Source organism: Lactuca virosa, chromosome 3, assembly GCF_052849685.1.
Source record: "Lactuca virosa cultivar CGN04683 chromosome 3, Lactuca_virosa_CGN04683_v6, whole genome shotgun sequence".
Lineage (NCBI taxonomy): Eukaryota > Viridiplantae > Streptophyta > Magnoliopsida > Asterales > Asteraceae > Lactuca > Lactuca virosa.
The window spans coordinates 70,396,981-70,416,638 of record NC_136428.1 but is presented as its reverse complement, the minus strand read 5'-3'; positions in this window follow the sequence as shown (position 1 = coordinate 70,416,638).

Below are 19,658 nucleotides of genomic sequence, written 5' to 3'. Positions count from 1 at the left end.
CTGCACCAAGGTCGGCCCTTTATGACTGCATCTTGGTTTTAGGATGTTACTATGCTATGAGATCTGTTAGATCTGTATGATTATCTGTGTATATGTTAGTGACCTGGTTAGGTCGGTATCCTGGTTTTAGGATGATGTTATGCTATGTGATCTGTTAGATCTGTATGATCATCTGTACATATGTTAGTGACCTGGTTAGGTCAGTATCCTGGGCATAGGATGATGCTATGCTATTTGATCTGTTAGATTGGTTGACTGTTATATATGCTAGCGTACGATATGTATGTGCACATGTTTGTTTGATTGGGGGTTTGGGTTGAGGCGGTCCTGCTTTGTGCTGAAGGCCAACATACCCAGGGCGGTCCGGATAGACTACAGACCCAGGAGGGTATGATAGTCAGACCGAAGGCCCGGCGAGCGGTCCGGATAGGCTGAAGGCCCTACGAGGCGGTCCAGACGTGCCGAAGGCTCGGAGAGCGGTCCAGATAGACTGAAGGCCTGTGAGGCGGTCCAGTCAGGCTGAAGGCTCATTATGCATGTTGTTCTGTATTTGCTGATATGATATGAGTATGGTTATATGAGGTTGGTATTTTGGGGGAAACTCACTAAGCTTCGGGCTTACAGTTGTTGATTTTATTTCATGTATTTCTGATGATCGCGGGAAGGCGAAGGCGTGATCGTGCACCTCCTTACATTTTCATGATTGATTCTGGGGATACTCTGATGTTTAAATTATTTTGAAAGTAAACTGTAATGACTTAATGGTTTTAAATGTTTTAAAAAGTTTTAAATTGGCTTGAATTTTTGGGGTGTTACAAGATGTGCATGGAAGCATGAGATCTCCTAGATACTTGTGTGGTAAATGCATGGATAACCAAAGGATGATAATGAGGTGTCAACTAATTATATCCATGGAGTTTTTCCATATATATATATATATATATATATATATATATATATATATATATATATATATATATATATATATATATATATGAAAGTGACAACCACTTACAAATAATTGATTGGCCATTGAATCATACGGGAAGATTTCACTACAAGATTTCAAGGTTTTGAAGACTTCAAGAGGAATATAAATAGACATCATGTGTTAGTAGGAGAAAGGAAGCAAAAATATTCATTTTCTAAAAAATGTTCATCCTATGTCTAAAAAATCTCCAAGAGTCTCTCTTTCTACTAGCAGATGTTCAAAGTCTCTAGATTTTCAGATAATTCTTTCTCCAGATGTATGTACTGATTGTAATTCAAGCTTAGTTCAAGGTATTATCTAAAATATTTATTCAATTGTTGTATTGCTTTTATTTCTTCATGATAGTTTCATTTCGAGTTATTCTAACTATTAATTCTACAAGATTTGAAATTTTTATTAAAATAGTACTCGTTTTTAATAATCAAATTAATCAAATTCATGCTTGAATTTTATGTCTAACAAAATTTTGATGAATTGTATTCCTAATAGAGATATTCTTTTAAGAATACAACGAATCCAAGAATCTATAAATAATTCTGAGCAAAATCTCAAGGATTCTTACAAACCTACTAATCTAGGTACGATTTTAAACAATAATCATATTCATGATGTTAGACAGTTAATAAGAGCTAGTATTAAAATTCGTTACAAACAAATACGTTATTTAAAAACAAAACTATTTGTTTTCTAAAAGTGATATTTATGTCTTCTAAATGTTTATGATCTGCAAAAATGGTATCAGAGCCAAGAAAAGTTTTTGGGGTGGTTATGTATGATATATTATATTCATATTTATTTAATTTGGGTTTAATATTCTCTAAGAAATTTACAAGTTTTAATAAGTATGATTCAGAGACAAGACCAGTGATTGATTGGATTAGCGTAAAACGCGCAGATAAGGACGTAAGTCGCGGTGCCGGACCACAATCATCGTCGAGACGATTCTCCTCTGTTCATCGTTATTAAAACAAGTAAGTTTTCTTATAGAATTTTAAAGCAAAATTAATTGAATATGAGTAAATTTTCACGCATACTATCCAAAAAATATATTCCTGGTAAAAATATCGACAATGAACAAGATTATGATAATCAAATAAATTCTATTGAAGAAACCGTTAATGGCATAGAACAAAGTTTGAATGATTGGACAATACCTAAAACTAATGTTAATACAATATATAGAATAAGAACTTTTGACTATTTTCAAGGTTATTCTATTAAAATGACAGAACAAACTTTGTCTATTGGTCAAAACCAACAAAATTTACATTTATTATCATCACGATCTATTCTAGAACATAGAATGAAATATAAATTTTTACATGTCGGTTTAGTCCAAATTGCTATCAAGCCTCTATTCAGACTTGGAATAGATGCCCCTGTTCTCCTTATTTTAAGAGACAAGAGACATAAAGATTTTCAAAATTCTATTTTAGCTATGGCTGAAACAAATATTGCTAACGGACCTATTTATTTCAATTGTTATCCAAATTTTTCTGTAGGGTTATTTGATAAAAATATTTTAGATACTTTAGTGCTAACTGTAGAAACAAAAAATTTAGAATTTAAAGATGATACAAAGCCTTTAGCAATAATTTATCGTGTTTGTTACAAAACCATGACAACTACACTTGAACCGAAAACACGTTTATCGAGTCCTAAAAATGAAACAATTATTTTTGAAGCAAATACTAACCATACCAAAGTTCACACACCAAAAAGGTTAAAATGGTCTGATATAACTCAATCATGTAACTGGAATTTACAAAATGTTATCGATCCAAAACCTCTAGACTCTTCAAAACAAATCTCAAATATTATAGAATATAATGATGGTTCAGTAGATATAAATTTTTCTTCCTTAAAAATTTCATCATCCAGATTATTGACTTCTTTTATCCCAGAAACAAGTTCTTCAAAATCTCCGTTATCAAAGTCAAGATCTTTAAAACTAAAAACTGTTGACTATACTAATTCTATTCCCAAACCATTATATCAAGATGACCAAAATAGTGAAAATAGTTTTCCTAGTCCTACTAAATCAGATTTTATTGATGAACTCCAAAATTTTAAACAACAAATATGAGTTCTAAAGTACAAATTAATTGTTCAAAAAATAATAAGCTTTGGGCTAATATGTTAAAAAGACATTGGAAGATAAATTCTAATATATGCAAAACCATTCAACGTTTAGAAGAAACTAGAATTCATGAAGATTATAATTTATACAAAATACTTCCATATACTAATGAATATAATAAACAAATAGAAAAAATTTCTAGGCTAACTATAGGAATAAAAAAAATACGAAAAATCACGAAGTCATAATTTAGAATCAATAAAACATATTTCTTCAAAACCTTGAAATCTTGTAGTGAAATCTTCCCGTATGATTCAATGGCCAATCAATTATTTGTAAGTGGTTGTCACTTTCATCTTTTGAAGAAATTGTCTTTTATAATCAGTAAATATCACCTTTTGATAAAGCATATCATCATAGAGCATCTTCTAAAGTTTTTTGTCTTCATATTATCCATTATGGAGCATCTTGTAAAGTTTTTTGTCTTCATATTATTATTGCTGATAAGACTAAATAATTTTGATAATAAATTTGATAATATTTGTTTTATACACTATAAATACATATAGTGTATAATTACACAGTATATACACACTCGTATTTGAAAATAATGGATTTGATAAATAGAAGAAACGAAATACCCTACATTGAAGGTATTACACCAAATTTAAGAATTTCTTATTCTTCATAAGGATCATCAAAAGGGTCTTGAGCGTCTTGAAATAAACCATTCTTTATTGATTTTGGAGAATCGTCAGAAACTGATGGAAGACTTTTGATAAAAGTGGCTTCAACCTCCGGTTTTTGAATATATATTTCTTGATAATATTTAATTACTGCTTGTTCACTGACTTGAGAAATCTTCATTTTATCCCACCATTTTGAGCGAAATTGTCGATTAAGCCAGGGAGGAGAGGTATCCTTTGCTTCTTGATAATGAAAAGTCCAAGACATTATCCATGGAACTCTGAATATCATAGTGAATTGTAGCATATATTCAAATTCTGGAATTTGTTGAATAAACAATTCCTTAAATTTGAGATATCCATCGTAAATTTCTTTTGGTAAACAATTTGGAAGAATTCCCATATATTTATACCAATTGATAAACCATCTTGGGTATTCACAATTGAAGTTTAAATCAAAGAAGAGAGTGTGAATAATTTCGAATAAAGAACGCCTTAGTCTAGGCATCTTGATAATCATAGTAAGAAAATCTGGGATAAGCAGGATAACTTATAAGAGGTTTTTCAGAATGAAGGTTTGGAACCCAACTTTCTGAAGAAATGATTTTGATGATGTGAGCTTTGCTAAAATCAATGTTTCCTTCTTTTGAATTAGAACGATGAACAAAATTGACCGAACCAGATTCTTGCAAAATAGCTTGATAATATTCTCGAGTTTTATATGAATCAACATAAAAGGTTTTCCCTTGACCAAAAAGATGATTTGTGAGAATATGAAAACCTTGATGTAACTTATGGATTTGAAAATCTTCAAGAATTTGAACTCTTAAGAAATTTGGATTAAGAACATAAGGAGTTTTTGTAGGAGGGCTAGGAGTCACATAATTTTGGGTTTGAGGAGTAAAAGGTCTTACAAAAGGGCTTATCGTGTTTGTTGAAGTAACTTTTAGAGTAACAAGTTTTGATTGAAGGATATTAGAATAAAGTTGTGAATTCTTAGAAGTAGAGGTTAAAGGAGAAAAACGATCTTGATTTTGAAATGGAACAAGCTTTTGATAGACGGGTTTCTTGTCATCATGTTTGGAAGAGGACGATGAACTCATTTTCCCTGCAAAAATTCTCGAGAAAGAAAGTCAGGAAGCGAATTATTTTCGCCTTTTATGAATTCTATTTCGAAATCAAAGTTACCTAAAAGGGCTTGCCATCGAGCAAAAATTTGTTTGAAAATAATATTTTTCACATCCTTTTCTAAAATAGTTTTTGCAGATTGACAATCTATTCTTAATAAAAAACTTTTCATAAATAAATCATCTTCAAATTTTTTAATACATAAAACAATGCTTAAAATTTCTTTTTTGACAGTTGAATAATTTTTTTGTGTATCATTCCATGCACCAGAGTAATATCGAACCAATTGTTCTTCTTTTGAATTAACAAATTTTTGTTTTAGAATTCCTCCGAATCCAATATCACTAGCATCGGTTTCAACTATGATATTGGCATTGGGATGAGGTAAATTTAAACATGGCAAAGTAGGAACCTTTTGTTTTATATATTTAATTATATATGTATGTTTTTGAGTCCATGGTTCAGGATTATCTTTTAATCTGTTATAAAGTGGTTTACATATAATCCCTAAATCTTTGAAAAAATCATGGATATAATTTAAGCATCCTAAAAATCTTTGAAGTTGCTTTTTATCCTTAATTTCATCAGGAAATTTAGTAGAAAACTGCAAACTTCTTGTAATAGGTCTAATAGTGTTTTTGACAATATCATGCCCTAAAAAACGAATTTCATCTTTAAATAAATGCATTTTTGCTGCAGAGACAGCTAAACCATTTTGATAAATTAAATCATAAAATTGATTTAAATGTTTGAAATGTTGATCAATTGATTTTGAAAAAATTAGGACATCGTCAATATAAGCAATAGCAAAACTACTTATACGAATTATGATATCATTCATAATATTTTGGAATTCAGAAGGGGCATTTTTTAATCCAAAAGGCATTACATTCCATTCAAAATGCCCGAAAGGAACATTAAAACCAGTTTTGTATTTATCTTCCTCATGAAGTTGTATTTGCCAAAATCCTGATTTCATATCAAACTTTGAAAATATATTTGAATCATAAAGTTTTTTTTAGCAAATCTCGTTTATTAGGAATAGGATAACGAATCCATTCTAAAACTTTGTTTAAAGGTTTATAATTGATAACTAGTCTTGGTGATCCTCTTTCTAATTCTGCGGCATTCATAACATAAAATGCTGAACAAGACCATGGTGATTTAGAAGGTTTTATAAGTTTTTTATTTATTAAATCTTGAATTTCATTTTTACAATGACTTTCTAGTTCACTATTCATGTGAATGGCTCTAGATTTTGAAGGAATATCCTTTTCATCAAAATTATTTATATACGGTAATTTTACAATATGTTGTTTTCTATTCCAAAAGGCATTAGGAATATTAGAACATACATTTTTTTCAAATTTTAATTTTAAACCTATTATTTTATTTTGAATATTATTGTCATTTATTTGATTAGTTATTCGAACATTATTTATTTCATTAATAAGATATTTAGCTTGTTGTGTTTTATAATTAAGGACATTAATTGTTGAATATAGAGGAGGTTCACAAAATTTAAATATAATTTCTTTTCCAAAAACATTGGTTCTTATACCATCATCATGAACCATAAAAGGATATAGTTTTGTAATAAAAGGTGTTCCTAGAATTAAAGGAGAAGATAGATCTTTTACTAAAATTAGATGAGTTTTATAACAGTAATCTTGGTTATTACAAATATGAACATCGGAAACTTTATAATTTACAATTAATTTTGTACCTCCGGCACCAGTAAGTCTAGATGCAGTTTTTTCATAGAATTGTGTAGGAAAAATTCCTTCTTGAATACAATTCATATCAGCACCACTATCAATTAAAGCAGTTAGGTTGATTTTAAAATTATCCTTGACTAAAGTAATTTGAGTGTTCCATTTTTGAGAAACTTGATTATTTATAATTTTTCCAATAGTTATATTTTCAATTTTATTTTCTTCTTCTTTATTAATTTCTATATTTTTGTTTTTAAAAATAGAAGGTTTTTCTTTTTCTAAAATTAAAATTTTATTTTTTATTTCTTTTATCTCTTGTTTTACTATTTTTAATTCTTCTTGAAGTTCTTGCATAGAGATTGGCTTTGCTTCAGTAAATCTTTCATATATATTTTTTAAATTAAAATTTTCATTATTATCAGGAGTTATGTTATTAGTTTTATTAAGCATCTGCTTTATTAATAATTCTTGGATATTTTTATCTTTTATAGAATCAAGAGAGTTTAAAAGATCTTTATCATCTTGTGAAAGAACGTTAATAGAACTACTAGTAATTACATTGATTAAATTTTTACAATGACATTTACCAATACATTCGCAAACATCAGAATCTTCTGAACTTGAAGTAGTATTTTCGAGAATATTTAAATCATTTGTTTGAAAATCAGAAATACTTTGATCGGAATCTGAATCAGTATTTAAAATAATTTTTCTTATTTGTTCTTTTAAATCATCAGAAACATTTAACTCATTTATTTTTGTCTTAGCATAACAATTATTAGCTGTATGACCATTACGCCCACATTTATGACAAATAATAATGTCTTTTGATTTTCTCTTAGATTTTTTATAATTTGGTTTATAAGGTTTTTTGGATTTTGACGCATAATCTTGGCCTTTTTTATAATTTTCTGGAAGATTATAATTCTTTTTTCTGAAATATTTTGAAGGTCTTTTCTTATATACTTTAGATTTTGAAGTAGACGGACCATTCAAGGGCTCATAACCATATTGTTGGCAAAAATTTCCCAATTCATTTTTACTGTTAATTCTATCTTTTTTGAGCTTTTCTTTAAACCTAAGATCAGCACAAACTGCTAATCCCTCTTTATTAATGTAGTTTATTAGATCTCCATAAGTTAAATTTTGATAAGGGATGGTATTATTAAAACTTTCTCTTAATTTTTGTCTAACTCTTTCAGCAAAGAGTTTTGGAAGGCCAGCTATAAAACGTTCTTTCCAATAAGATTCTTTACAATCAGGTCTTGAAAAAACTTTAACAAGATAATTATCTTTATACCATCTAAAATCAGTAAGTTTTTTGCAATGTAAATTCATTAAAATTTCTGAAGTTTTTTCTTGAAAAGTAGTAGGATCTCCTACAAAGTTTTTGATAATAGCAAAAATTAAAGTGTTAACCATATCATCTTCAAACGTTTGTATTTATTGATTATTTTCCTGTTTTATAATAGGTTTCTTAGCAGATAAAATATAATCTTTTTCTTCTTGTGAAATATAGAAATCCCACCATCCTTTGAGACTACCAGTAAAACCGAAAGTAATAATATTAACAATTTGAAGTTGAGTATTATTATGAGCTTTATAAGCATTAGCAGCCATAGTCATTTCTTGTACAATATTCATAATTTGATGTTCAGAATGGCCATCAACATTCCATTCATAAACAGAATTACCATCATATTGAGAACGATCAAATTGAAAATTTCGTTCTTCTAGTTGAACATCTGGAAGAGAGGGCCTATTCCAATAATTTCTTATGGTTGACTTTGGATTCTTTCCGAAAGAGCTTCGCTTTGGTTGATGAATTTTATTAAGATTTGAAAAGTCATTAGTGAGTTGACTAATATCATCATTTGAATTATCAAATTGTTGAGCAAGGGTTTCAAAATTTGTTTCACTATTTTCAGTTTCATCATTTGTAAGGGTATTAATACTGTTAGTGTTTGAGATATGGAGTTTTGAAAGTCTTTTTTCTAATTCATTAATTAAATCCGTATTTCCTAGATTAAAATTACCATCGATTTGACAAGGAACAAAACTTATATTGCTAGTGCTTTCCATATCTTGCTTATTATCATTCTTGTCTTTGAAAATTTTTTCTTCAATTTTAACTAAATGCTCGGTAATACTAGATAAGGTTTCGTTTGCATAATTATTTTGGTAAATAATTTTTTGATGACCCTTTTAAGTAGTTAATTGATTTGGGGCTTGAACTAAAGGAGTCGCAATAAACATATCGTTAATAATAATTTCTCCTTTTGGTGGAAAATTAGCAATAATTTCTTTATTAGAAATAATATCTTTATATTTTTTCTCTAAAATGGGGGTGATAGAATCATTTTTAAATGGGTAATTTATTTTATGTTTAGGGGCATAAATTAACTCAAACCATTGAAAAAAAGGAGAATGAATTTTATTTGATAAAACATAATCTTTCCAAAGGCCTAAATGGAGAAATCTTAAGTAGTATGAGAAATTTTCTTCGTGCCAAGCTCTTTTTTTATTATTGTAATCTTTGAAATACTCAATATTTTTTAAGTAATCAAAGTCAACTTGATATTCTATATTTGAGAAATTCATTTTAACAGGTTGTTTTTGTTATATATATATATATATATATATATATATATATATATATATATATATAGGGCCGAGAATGAGAGGGAAAGAAAGAGAGGGTGTTTTGGGCTTGTTCTTGCTTTGGCCCATTAGGGAGTTTTGATCCATGTGGGCCTACATAAGTGTTTACAGCCCAACATGACAAAAAGAATGGGTTTTCGGCCCATTGAGATTCAGGGAAGTTGTTTACGGCCCAATAAGTCCCATGAAATTAAGTGATATATTTTAGGTCCACTAAGGCCCATAAAAAGTCTTATGGCCCAAAATGTTATAGTTTTATGAATGTGGGTCCAATTATGGCCCATATAAGGATTCTTAGCCCAAAATAACCAAGTTGTGACTTTATTGGCCCATTAGGCCCAATAAATGATTTCTAGCCCAATAGGGGTTTGAACTGGGAAATTAGGGTTTCCAATCCACAGTTGAGTATATGAGATGTTTTGAATTAGGTTTTTGAACTTCACGAGTGAGTTTTGATTCAAATTATTGTGTTTGGAATGAGCATTTGTACATAACATCAAACTTAGATTACAAGTTACACAAGAGTTGATTACACGAAGACATAATTTCCTAGCCAAAAATGCTAGTTGTGACAAAGGAGCTCTTGGATCATAGATATAGTAAGAAAACCTCCTCACCTCATCCTTACTCACATTTTGGACTTTCGTAAGTCCTCAAGTTCCAAGATTTATATTTAGTGCTTCTAGATCTAGGCTTCTTGTCCATGTTCTCCATGATTGTGAGAGTTTAAATGGTTAGGTTCCATAAAGTTGGCAACTTTATGGATCCTTGAGGTCACTTTGGAGTTATATGTTCCAGATCTAGAGTTCTATGGTGTTTTTGGTCTCATGAACAAGTGTGAGTTCATTTCTTCCATATTTTTAACCTAGAGTGGAAAAGACATGCATTGGACATGCATGTCCATAAATCACTGATTTTTATGATGTATTAGGAGTAAGAAATCCTTATGGAAAGTATGAATGAGTAGCTTTAGTGATTAAGAGCTTAATGCATTTAGAAGGCTAGAACAGTTCCCACGACGTGAAGGATTGGCATCCACAACGTGACGAAAGACAGTCCTCACGACTGTTTTGTCCTAAGGTCACCACGACGTGGTGGAAGCTTGGCCACGACATGGCGACCGAATGTAGGACTTTTGATTTTGATCATTGATATTTAACCAAGTTTGACTTTAGGTGTTAGGGTTTTTGGGCTGTAGTTTAAGGATTTGTATATGATCGTTATCTAGGTGACCAATTGTACCAGTTTAGAGTTGCGAGAGATGCGTTGTTATCTGCTAGACTGTGAGATGAGTTTCCTCACTATACTGTGTATTACAATGTATATCCTTGTATGACAGGATATAAGAGTAGTTGTATGCTGGTTAGAGTACCAGTAGGTTGGTGATCGTCTAGTGGAATGACCTAGGGGTTGTATATAGTCACATAGGATAGCCTGAGAACTCTTGATCTAGGATTTCTTGATTGTTCCTCGTTTGGTTGTGGCTCTAGAGTGGGATTATATGTTTGAATGTCTATCTCACCTCTGGTTACATATAGTTATGCATTCCTTGGAGATCTGCCAGTAGTGGGGTAGTGTATTGTATGAGGCATGATATGCGATAGTAAGCTGTTAGATAGGTAGACTAGGGTGGATTGGGGTGTTTGGTATATTTTGGTGTGTGGTCCAGGCATGATGTAGGCCTTTCGAGGCGGGCCAGATAGAGTGAAGGCTCATGTGTGCATGCATTGTATGTATATTGTGGTGTGTTGTATTTTGGGGGAACTCACTAAGATTTGACTTACAATTGTGGATTAAATGTTTTTAGGTACCATTGGTGATCTTAGGAAGGCGAAATAGTGACTGTACACACACATAAGCAACAATGGAGATTTGACATTATTTATATTACATTGTTTTTTAAACAACTGTATTTTGGAACAATTGGGTTTCCATAAGTTGGGTTTTATGTAAATAATGATTTTACCTTACTTAAAAAAATTGCTTGTGAAAATAGGATGTTACAACATATCACCCCCTCAATCTAGTACATTGCTGTCAATGTTACCAAAATGCGTGGAGCTTGCTCCCAAGGTATGTCTCCTTGTCTCAAACATTTTCCCTATAGGAATGAGATAATTACTTTGCGAAGGGAGGCGCCATTCCAATAGTCTCTCCACAGGTATCTTGTAACACTCAAGTTTTTGGTAAGTTTCATTTTTAACCCTTTGATGCAAATTATTTTCAATTTGGTCCCTTGGTTAGTACGCGGGGTGTACTCAATGAGTACGCTTAGCGTACTGGCCATTCTGATGATCGCGGGTTCCAACCACATACGCAGGGTGTACGTGGAGTACGCATAGCGTACGCAAGGCTGGAACAAACCATAATTTTTAGGGTTTGTGCCTTATTTAAACGACTTAAACTCCTTCTTGGACCTTTATTGACCAGCCTCCATCTCCCTTTTACCCTGAAATCGAAACCCTAGAGCATTTGGTGAGTTTTGAGCTTGAAAGAGTGTTTGTTGGTGGTTTGTGAAGGAGAAGAAGAAGAGGAACACTTGTAGGAATGGCTTGAGCTTATAGATCCATGACTACCTTCTCATTTGCAAGTTTTTTGAGGTAAAAAGCTCACACCTTGATGATCATTTATGTTAGATCTACTTTGTGGTGTTTCTTGGGCATTTTTGAGTTTTTTGATGTAAGAAGAGCTTTTGATCTACTTCAGAAGTAATGTTTAACGCTTGATTTCCCGGTATGATTTTAATTCCAAGTTGTTTATATTTTCTCTTTGGGACACGGCGTGTTGGAGCCTCAACACGGCGTGTCGAGATGTCTTTGGCCGCGGAGTTTAATGAACCAACACTGCGTGTTGGAAGCTGAGAAGGAAACCCTAATTTTTAGGGTGTTGCACCCTATTTAAAGGCCTTAAGTCCCCTTGATCGGCCTCCTTACCAGCCTCCTTTGTTACTTAAAACCCTAAATCGAGTATTGAGATTTCTTGGTGGTGTTCTTGAGGTTTTGAGTGGATTCTTGTGGATTTTTGTGCTCATTTGAAGGAGCTTTGGAGTATGAAGGTGCCTAGCTTGGAAGGAAGGTCATAGATCCAGAATCTCACCACTTTTTGCAGTCTCCTTGAGGTATCAAGTTCATACCTTGCTTTTTTGTTGATTAGATCTTCTCTTACGGGGTTTTGTTAAGATTCTTGGCTCATTGTTGGGTTGTCTAAGGAGTTAAGTTGTTTCATGAGTTGTCTTGTTAGATATGAGCATTTTATAGCCACATTTTTCTTAAAAGTGCAAGCTTTATAAGATTCTAGGTCTCATGCATGCATTAAGTCCCTTATTAAGTCCTTCTTGAGCTTTAGAGCTTCTCTTTGGCATGCATGAACGTAAATTTGGCAACTTTATGTGGTCTTCCAGCTCTAAGGTGTCAGATCTGCATTTTGGGGCTATGTCTTTGAAGATTAAGTGCTTAATGGTTAAGCCTTCACTCTATTAAGCCTAGGGTTTGGGTTTTGGACCCATTTTGGTGGTTCCTAGGGGTAAAGTTGGAAACATTACCCTTTTAGATATCATTTTGGTCGAGATCTGAGCTTTGGAGCTCTTAGATTCGATGAAGGCAGCTTAACGTATTAAGTTGTTGGATTTCAGACGGACATGGCGTGTTTATTAGTAAACACGGCGTGTTGGCTTGGTTTTTCCCGACTTTGTAGATGATGGAGAAACACGGCGTGTTGAAGGAAAACATGGCGTGTTGGGTCAACACAGACTGTTGACCTTGACTTTTGACCTTGTCTTTGACCAAGTATGACCTAAGGGGTACTTGAGGTAATCTGAGGTGTATCTAAGGATTGGTCACTGAGCTGATATTCAGATTCGGGACCTATTCAACTATCGTTCGGATTTCTAGGTGAGTTTCCTCACTGGGTTTAGCGGGTCTAAGGCACCAATTATGGCCCTTATTGATTATGTTAGGATGTTAGGAGTCTGCGTGACCCTTGCATGTGTTATGTGCTGCTATGTATACTGGGCGGGGCTCGATGCCAGGCAAGGCTTGAGGACTGGAAGATATGCTAGTGTTTATGATCATTATATGTGTTAGCATGATTATGTGATATTGATTTTATGTGTATAGCGGGCGAGGCCCAGTGGCAAGCAAGGCATGAGAATAACATATATGTATACCAAGTGGGACTCGATGTCGGGTAGGGGGCCCAGTATGTGATTTATTATGTATGGTATGGGGTAGTTTGGGGAACTCACTAAGCTTTTTGCTTATGGTTTTTAGTTTATGTTTCAGGTACTTCCGGTTGCAAAGGGAAGATCTCGGGTTGACTGCATCACACACACCCTTGGGATTCCGCATATGATACTTTACTCTGATTTTATGACAGTTGATACATTGGTTTTGTTTGAGATGTATGGATGATATTTGGAAATACTATTTTACCTATTTTAAAAATGAAAATTTTGAGACCATATTTTGGGATGTTACATAATGGATGCTAGATCTAAGCTCCATTTAGTCCCTATGTTCATAAAAATGCAAACTTTATGGATGTTTTTGGTCCATGCAAGTATTAAGACCTTTATTCAACTCTTTTTGAGCTTTTGAGTCCCATTAATCCATGCATGAGTACAAAGGTGCCAAGTTTACGTGATAAGTCCCCCTTTAGGATCAGATTTGAGAGTTTGGCTTGAGGTCTCAACCAATTAAGTGCTTAATGGAGTAGGTTGGCAAACTGGGGAGTACGTTGGGCATACCCAGCTGGTACGCTGCGCGTACTAGTCCCAGATGAAGTACGCTAAGCGTACGAGCTGAGTACGCCTCACGTACTCAGTAGATGGGCTTTTGGGCTTGGCGTCCTCGGTATCAGGCCATAGTTGGGGTTTGTAAGTTTGGGCCTGGTTGGGTCAATAAACTTTTGTTTTGGACTTGGGGCTAGCATGTTGGGCTTCCATGGATTTAGGCCCATGATGGGTTTTGGGCCTAATTTGGAAGATTGGGCCATAAATTAGGCTTTGGGTTGCCATTTAGGATTTGGGCCTTTTGAGTAGTTGATTTGGGTCATGGCTTTGGGCCAAGTTAGATAAAGGGGTAAAATGGTCTTTTACCCTAGTTATGGGCCAAGTAGATTAGACTCTTAGTATGGGCCAAAATCCAATTGTTAATTGGATGTTATTGTTATTGACAACGCGGGGATTTTACGGACCAGCAATTAGAGGTTCATTCGAGTGATTCAGCAGCTAGATGTGAGTTTCCTCACTGTGTTTAGTGGGTCCAAGGCACCAATGCCAGCCCATGATTTGTTATGTTAGGATGTTAGATGTCTGCGTGACTCTTTCATGTGTTATGTGCTTGTATGCTTGTCGGGCGGGACCCGATGATTGTTTTGTATGCTATTTATCTTTGTGACTATTGCATGTGTATGTGTTTATCTGTTATATGATTATATGTATACCGGATGGGGCCCGATGGCTGACAGATCTGTATACCGAGCAGGGCCCAATGACGGGTGGGGCCTATTATGTGTTTATTATGTATGGTATGTGGTATTTTAGGGAACTCATTAAGCTTTGTGCTTAAGGTTTTCAGTTTATGTTTCAAGTACTTCTGGTTTGAAAGGGAAGAGCTCGGGATGATTGTAGTGCACACACCACCTCGTTCCGGATTTTATTATTACTCTGATGCTTTTGATATACTATGCTTCACCATGCTTTTATGATGATGTTTTTGGGATAATAGTTTTATTAATTTAAAAACGAAACTTTTTGGTCTTAATTTTTGGACGTTACAAGTTGGTATCAGAACGTTGGTTTGAGGGATTTAGGCACACTCTAAGGGTGTGTTTGGACTCAAACTGAGGGTTTGGTAGAATTTTTATCAAAAAGAAATGTTTTATAAAAAGGATTTCTAATAAAAGAAAAGGGTGTGGTGCATGCAATCGACCGATCTCAAGTAAGTTTTCCCAAAATACCCATACATGATTAATGATATGCTTTGATTTATGAATCTGTGAATCGCATGCTAGTTAGTGCTAAGGATCTGCTCAGGATTTGCATGAGAGAATGCTAGAATATATGCTAGTACTGGTCAGTCAGTGATAGGATGGTTTGATTAGGTTATGCTTGATTCCGATTACTCAATGCTCGAATGCTGCTTTCTTTGTTCTTTTTAGGAGTTCTCACTAACTTCAGCTAACTAGTAAGCGAATATGCTAAGTTACATATTACGGAAACTAAATAATTTTAGAAGGTTAGGTTTTAACTCTATTGCGCAACTCTTGTTTGATTCCAACCGTTGTAGTGTGAGACCTTTCATTCGAAGAATTATCTGGTGTCAGTGATATGTAACTATATTCGTGAGCTAGTTAGAGGGTGCTGGTAGGAGTTCCTTCTGCAGATGATGACGGAGAGTGGTGTGGTGATTACCCTAGGAAAACCTAGGAAGATATTTAGTGATGGGAGCCTTGTCTTGTGGAGAATTATTTGTATGGATAAGGAGTGACTTGGAGGATTCAAAGAGACCCTTGAGGAAAGTACGGATAGATGTGGAAGTTAGTATTGACCCGTACTACTGGAAGCAGAGGATCCGTACTCGAGTCAAGGAGAACTACGATGAAACCATGAAGCTTGTAGAGTATGAGACTCCTCGATATTTGTATTGATGCGTATCCTGATGGTTTATATGGTCTATTTTCAGTATGGTGACTCTTCAAGGCAGACCGGTTGGTGGTTCTAGTGCTGGTGAGGGTTCAAGCTCGGGTTCTGGAGCCGGGCAGTTGGATGATCAGATGTAGGAGCTCATTTCGTCTGAGATTACCCGCAACATACTTGAACAGACTCTTGTGATCTTTGGTACGATCAAGGAGGGTATCATGGAGGTGTTGGAGGAGCGCTTGGGCTCCTTCCGTTCTGATATGGTGGCTGAGATCACTGCGATATTTCGTGAGAGGGCGTTGTTGGTTTCACAGTATGTGGCGGATGAGGAGATGAAGAAGGCGAGATACCACGAGATGCTGAGGAGTGATATTCGGCAGTTTGTGAGTCGATCCAGTTGCAGGACACTGGAGGATATGATTGCGAGAGCCAGATAGAGGGAGCTTGATCTTGAGATGGAGAGGAAGAGAAATCCATATCAGGCTCAGGTTTCAGGGGGTTCGGGCAAGAGGCCCAAGGTATTTGATTCCAGGTCGAGAGACCAGCAAGGTCGGAGCCGCTGTGGCAAGTGCGGCAAGACGCATGTGGGAGCGTGCATGGTGGGTGGTTATGGTTGCTTCAAGTGCGGACGGACGGGTTACTTTAGTAGGGATTGCACTTCTACCACCAACACCACCCCAATATCTGATCTAATTTGCTTTCATTGCAATCAGAGAGGCCACAAGAAGGCCCATTATCCGAGTTTGGCAGCAGCGGGACCAGTGGTATCACCCGCTCTAGCGACGCGGTCAAGGCGAATGCGCCTTTGGTGAAGAGCAGGGCTTTTCATCTGATGGCCGAGGAGGCTCACGCAACACTTGATGTCATGACGGGTATGTATCTTCTCCTTATCTCTTTATTTATATTGAATTGTTTGCTTATATTTATGTGTTTTATTTTAGGATCGTTCCTGGTTAACGGTATTTCTGCCTTCGTATTATTTGATTCGGGGGCTACCCGATCTCTTGTATTGTTTACACTTAGCAAGAGGTTTGCTGGAGCTCCGGGGGAGCTGGATTTTCCTTTAGACGTCTATATTGCAGATGATCGATCTGTCCGGGCATCGAGGGTTCATCAGGGTTGTGTTCTTCAGGTGTTCAACGAGCAGTATCCGATTGATTTGGTTCCCATTCCTTTGCGCGGGAACAAGGTTATTGTAGGGATGGACTGGTTGAGTCCCAATGGGCGGTGATCGATTTTGAGCAATAGTTGGCGCATATCCAGACCCTAAGTGGGGGAGATTTGGTGGTTTAGGGGGAGAGAGCTCAGCGTGGGCCGATTCTATGTTCAGTGGCTAGGGTCAGACGTTATCTTCATCAGGGTTGTTCCAGATTAGTCGCCTATGTTATGGATACATGGGATAAGGGTAAGGTGACCGTGGATGATGTGCCAACTGTTTGGGAATACCCAGATGTGTTCACGGAGGATTTGTCTGGGGTGCCTCCAGAGAGGCATGTAGAGTTTAGGATTTACCTTCTTCCGGGTGCGGCTCCGATAGCCAAAGCACCATATCAGTTGGCTCCTCCCGAGATGCAGGAGTTGTCTACACAGTTGAAGGAGCTGTTAGACAAGGGGTTCATTCGACCAAGAAATTCACCATGGGGAGCACCGATCTTGTTTGTGAAGCAGAAGGATGGGTCTCACCGGATGTGTATTGATTACCGGGAGTTGAATAAGCTAACACTGAAGAACTGTTATCCATTTTGTAGGATTGATGATCTGTTTGATCAGCTTCAGGGTGCATCTTGGTTTTCCAAGATTGATCTGCGTTCGGCTTACCATCAGATGGGGTTCAGAGAGGAGTGTGTGCAGAATACAACCTTCTGGACTCGTTATGGTCATTACGAGTTCCTGGTGATGCCCTTCGGGCTCACCAATGCTCTGGTCGCGTTCATGGACCTCATGAACCGCGTATGCAGGCCGATTTTGGATCGGTCTGTGATTGTATTCATTGATGATATCCTGGTCTACTCCAAGACTCAGGAGCTGCATGAAGAGCACTTGAGAGAGGTTTTGGAGACTTTGAGCAGGGAGATACTTTTTGCAAAGTTCTCCAAGTGTGAGTTCTGGTTGCGCGAGGTGAAGTTTCTTGGGCACCTTGTCAACCAGAACAGTATTCTGGTCGATTCAGTCAAGCTCGAGGCTGTAATGAGATGGGAGGTTCCGAGGTCTCCATCCGAGATTCGGATTTTCCTTGGGCTAGCCGGTTACTATCGGAGATTCATACAGGATTTCTCCAAGATAGCGTTTCCTTTAACTCGGTTGATAAAGAAGATCGTCACTTTTCGCTGGGGGCCTGAGTAGCAGGCAACTTTTGAGACCCTAAGGCTGAGATTGTGTGAGGCGCCGATTTTGACCCTGTCGGAGGGTGTTGAGGACTTTGTGGTTTATTTTGATGCTTCGATCACGGGTTTGGGGGAAGTTCTGATGCAGAGGGATCGCGTGATCGCATATGCTTCGAGGTAGCTGAAGCTTCATGAAGCAAATTATCTGACGCATGATTTAGAGCTGGGGGTTGTGGTTTTCACCCTCAAGATTTGGCGACATTACCTCTATGGGTTCCACTGTACTATTTACACAAATCACAAGAGCCTGAGGAATCTGATGGATCAGCCGAATCTGAATATGAGGCAGCGCCAGTGGTTGGATGTGGTGAAGGATTATGATTGTGAGGTCATTAACCATCCGGGGAAGGCCAATGTGGTGGCCGATGCTCTTAGCCGCAAGGCGTTCGCGAATCCGATCGGGGATATTTGTATGAGGATGACCATGATTACTCCGCTTTTAGAGTGGATTCGTGAGGCTCAGATCGAGGCTATGAAGGAAGAGTATCGGAAGAGTGAGCGCATAGTGGCTCGGGTGGCTTCCTTTGATTATGATATACGTGGGTTATTGACTCTTCATCAGAGAGTATGGGTTCCGTATTGGGGCAGTGTGCGTCAGGTTCTGATGGAGGGTGCGCACAAATCGAGGTTCTCCATTCATCCCGGGGCGACGAAGATGTATAGAGATCTTCGTCCTGATTATTGGTGGCCCTACATGAAGCGGGATGTAGCTTGGTATGTGGAGAGGTGCTTGACTTGCAGTAAAGTCAAGGTCGAGCATCAGCGACCTCATGACAAGATGTAACCATTGGATATTCCCATTTGTAAATGGGAGGAGATTACCATGGATTTTATAACGAAGTTGTCTCGGACTGCGCGCGGAGTGGATTCGATTTGGGTCATCGTCGATCGATTGACCAAGAGCGCGCATTTTATCCCGATTCAGGAGAGTATCTCTGTGGAGAAGTTGGCTGAGGTATAAGGGTGACAAATCGTGCTATCGGTTCGTGTTTCTGTCTGACACGACATGACACGACAAGGTTTTATGTAACACGAACATGACACGACACGATGTCGTGTTTTTTCTAACTAACATGAAAACGAACGAATTAAGAAACGACAAACATGACACGACACGATGTCGTGTTTTTTCTAACTAACACGAAAATGAATGAATTAAAAAACGACAAACACGACACGACACGACAAATATAACATTTACTAAAAACTAGTTTATTCAATGAATAATTTTTCAAATATAACACGAAAAACACGATAAAGAACTACTAAATCGTGTCAATTTCGTGTCGAATTTTGAACACGGACACGACACGACATCGTGTTTTTTACTGTTAACTGGAACACGACACGAACACGAATTCAAATTTCAGTGA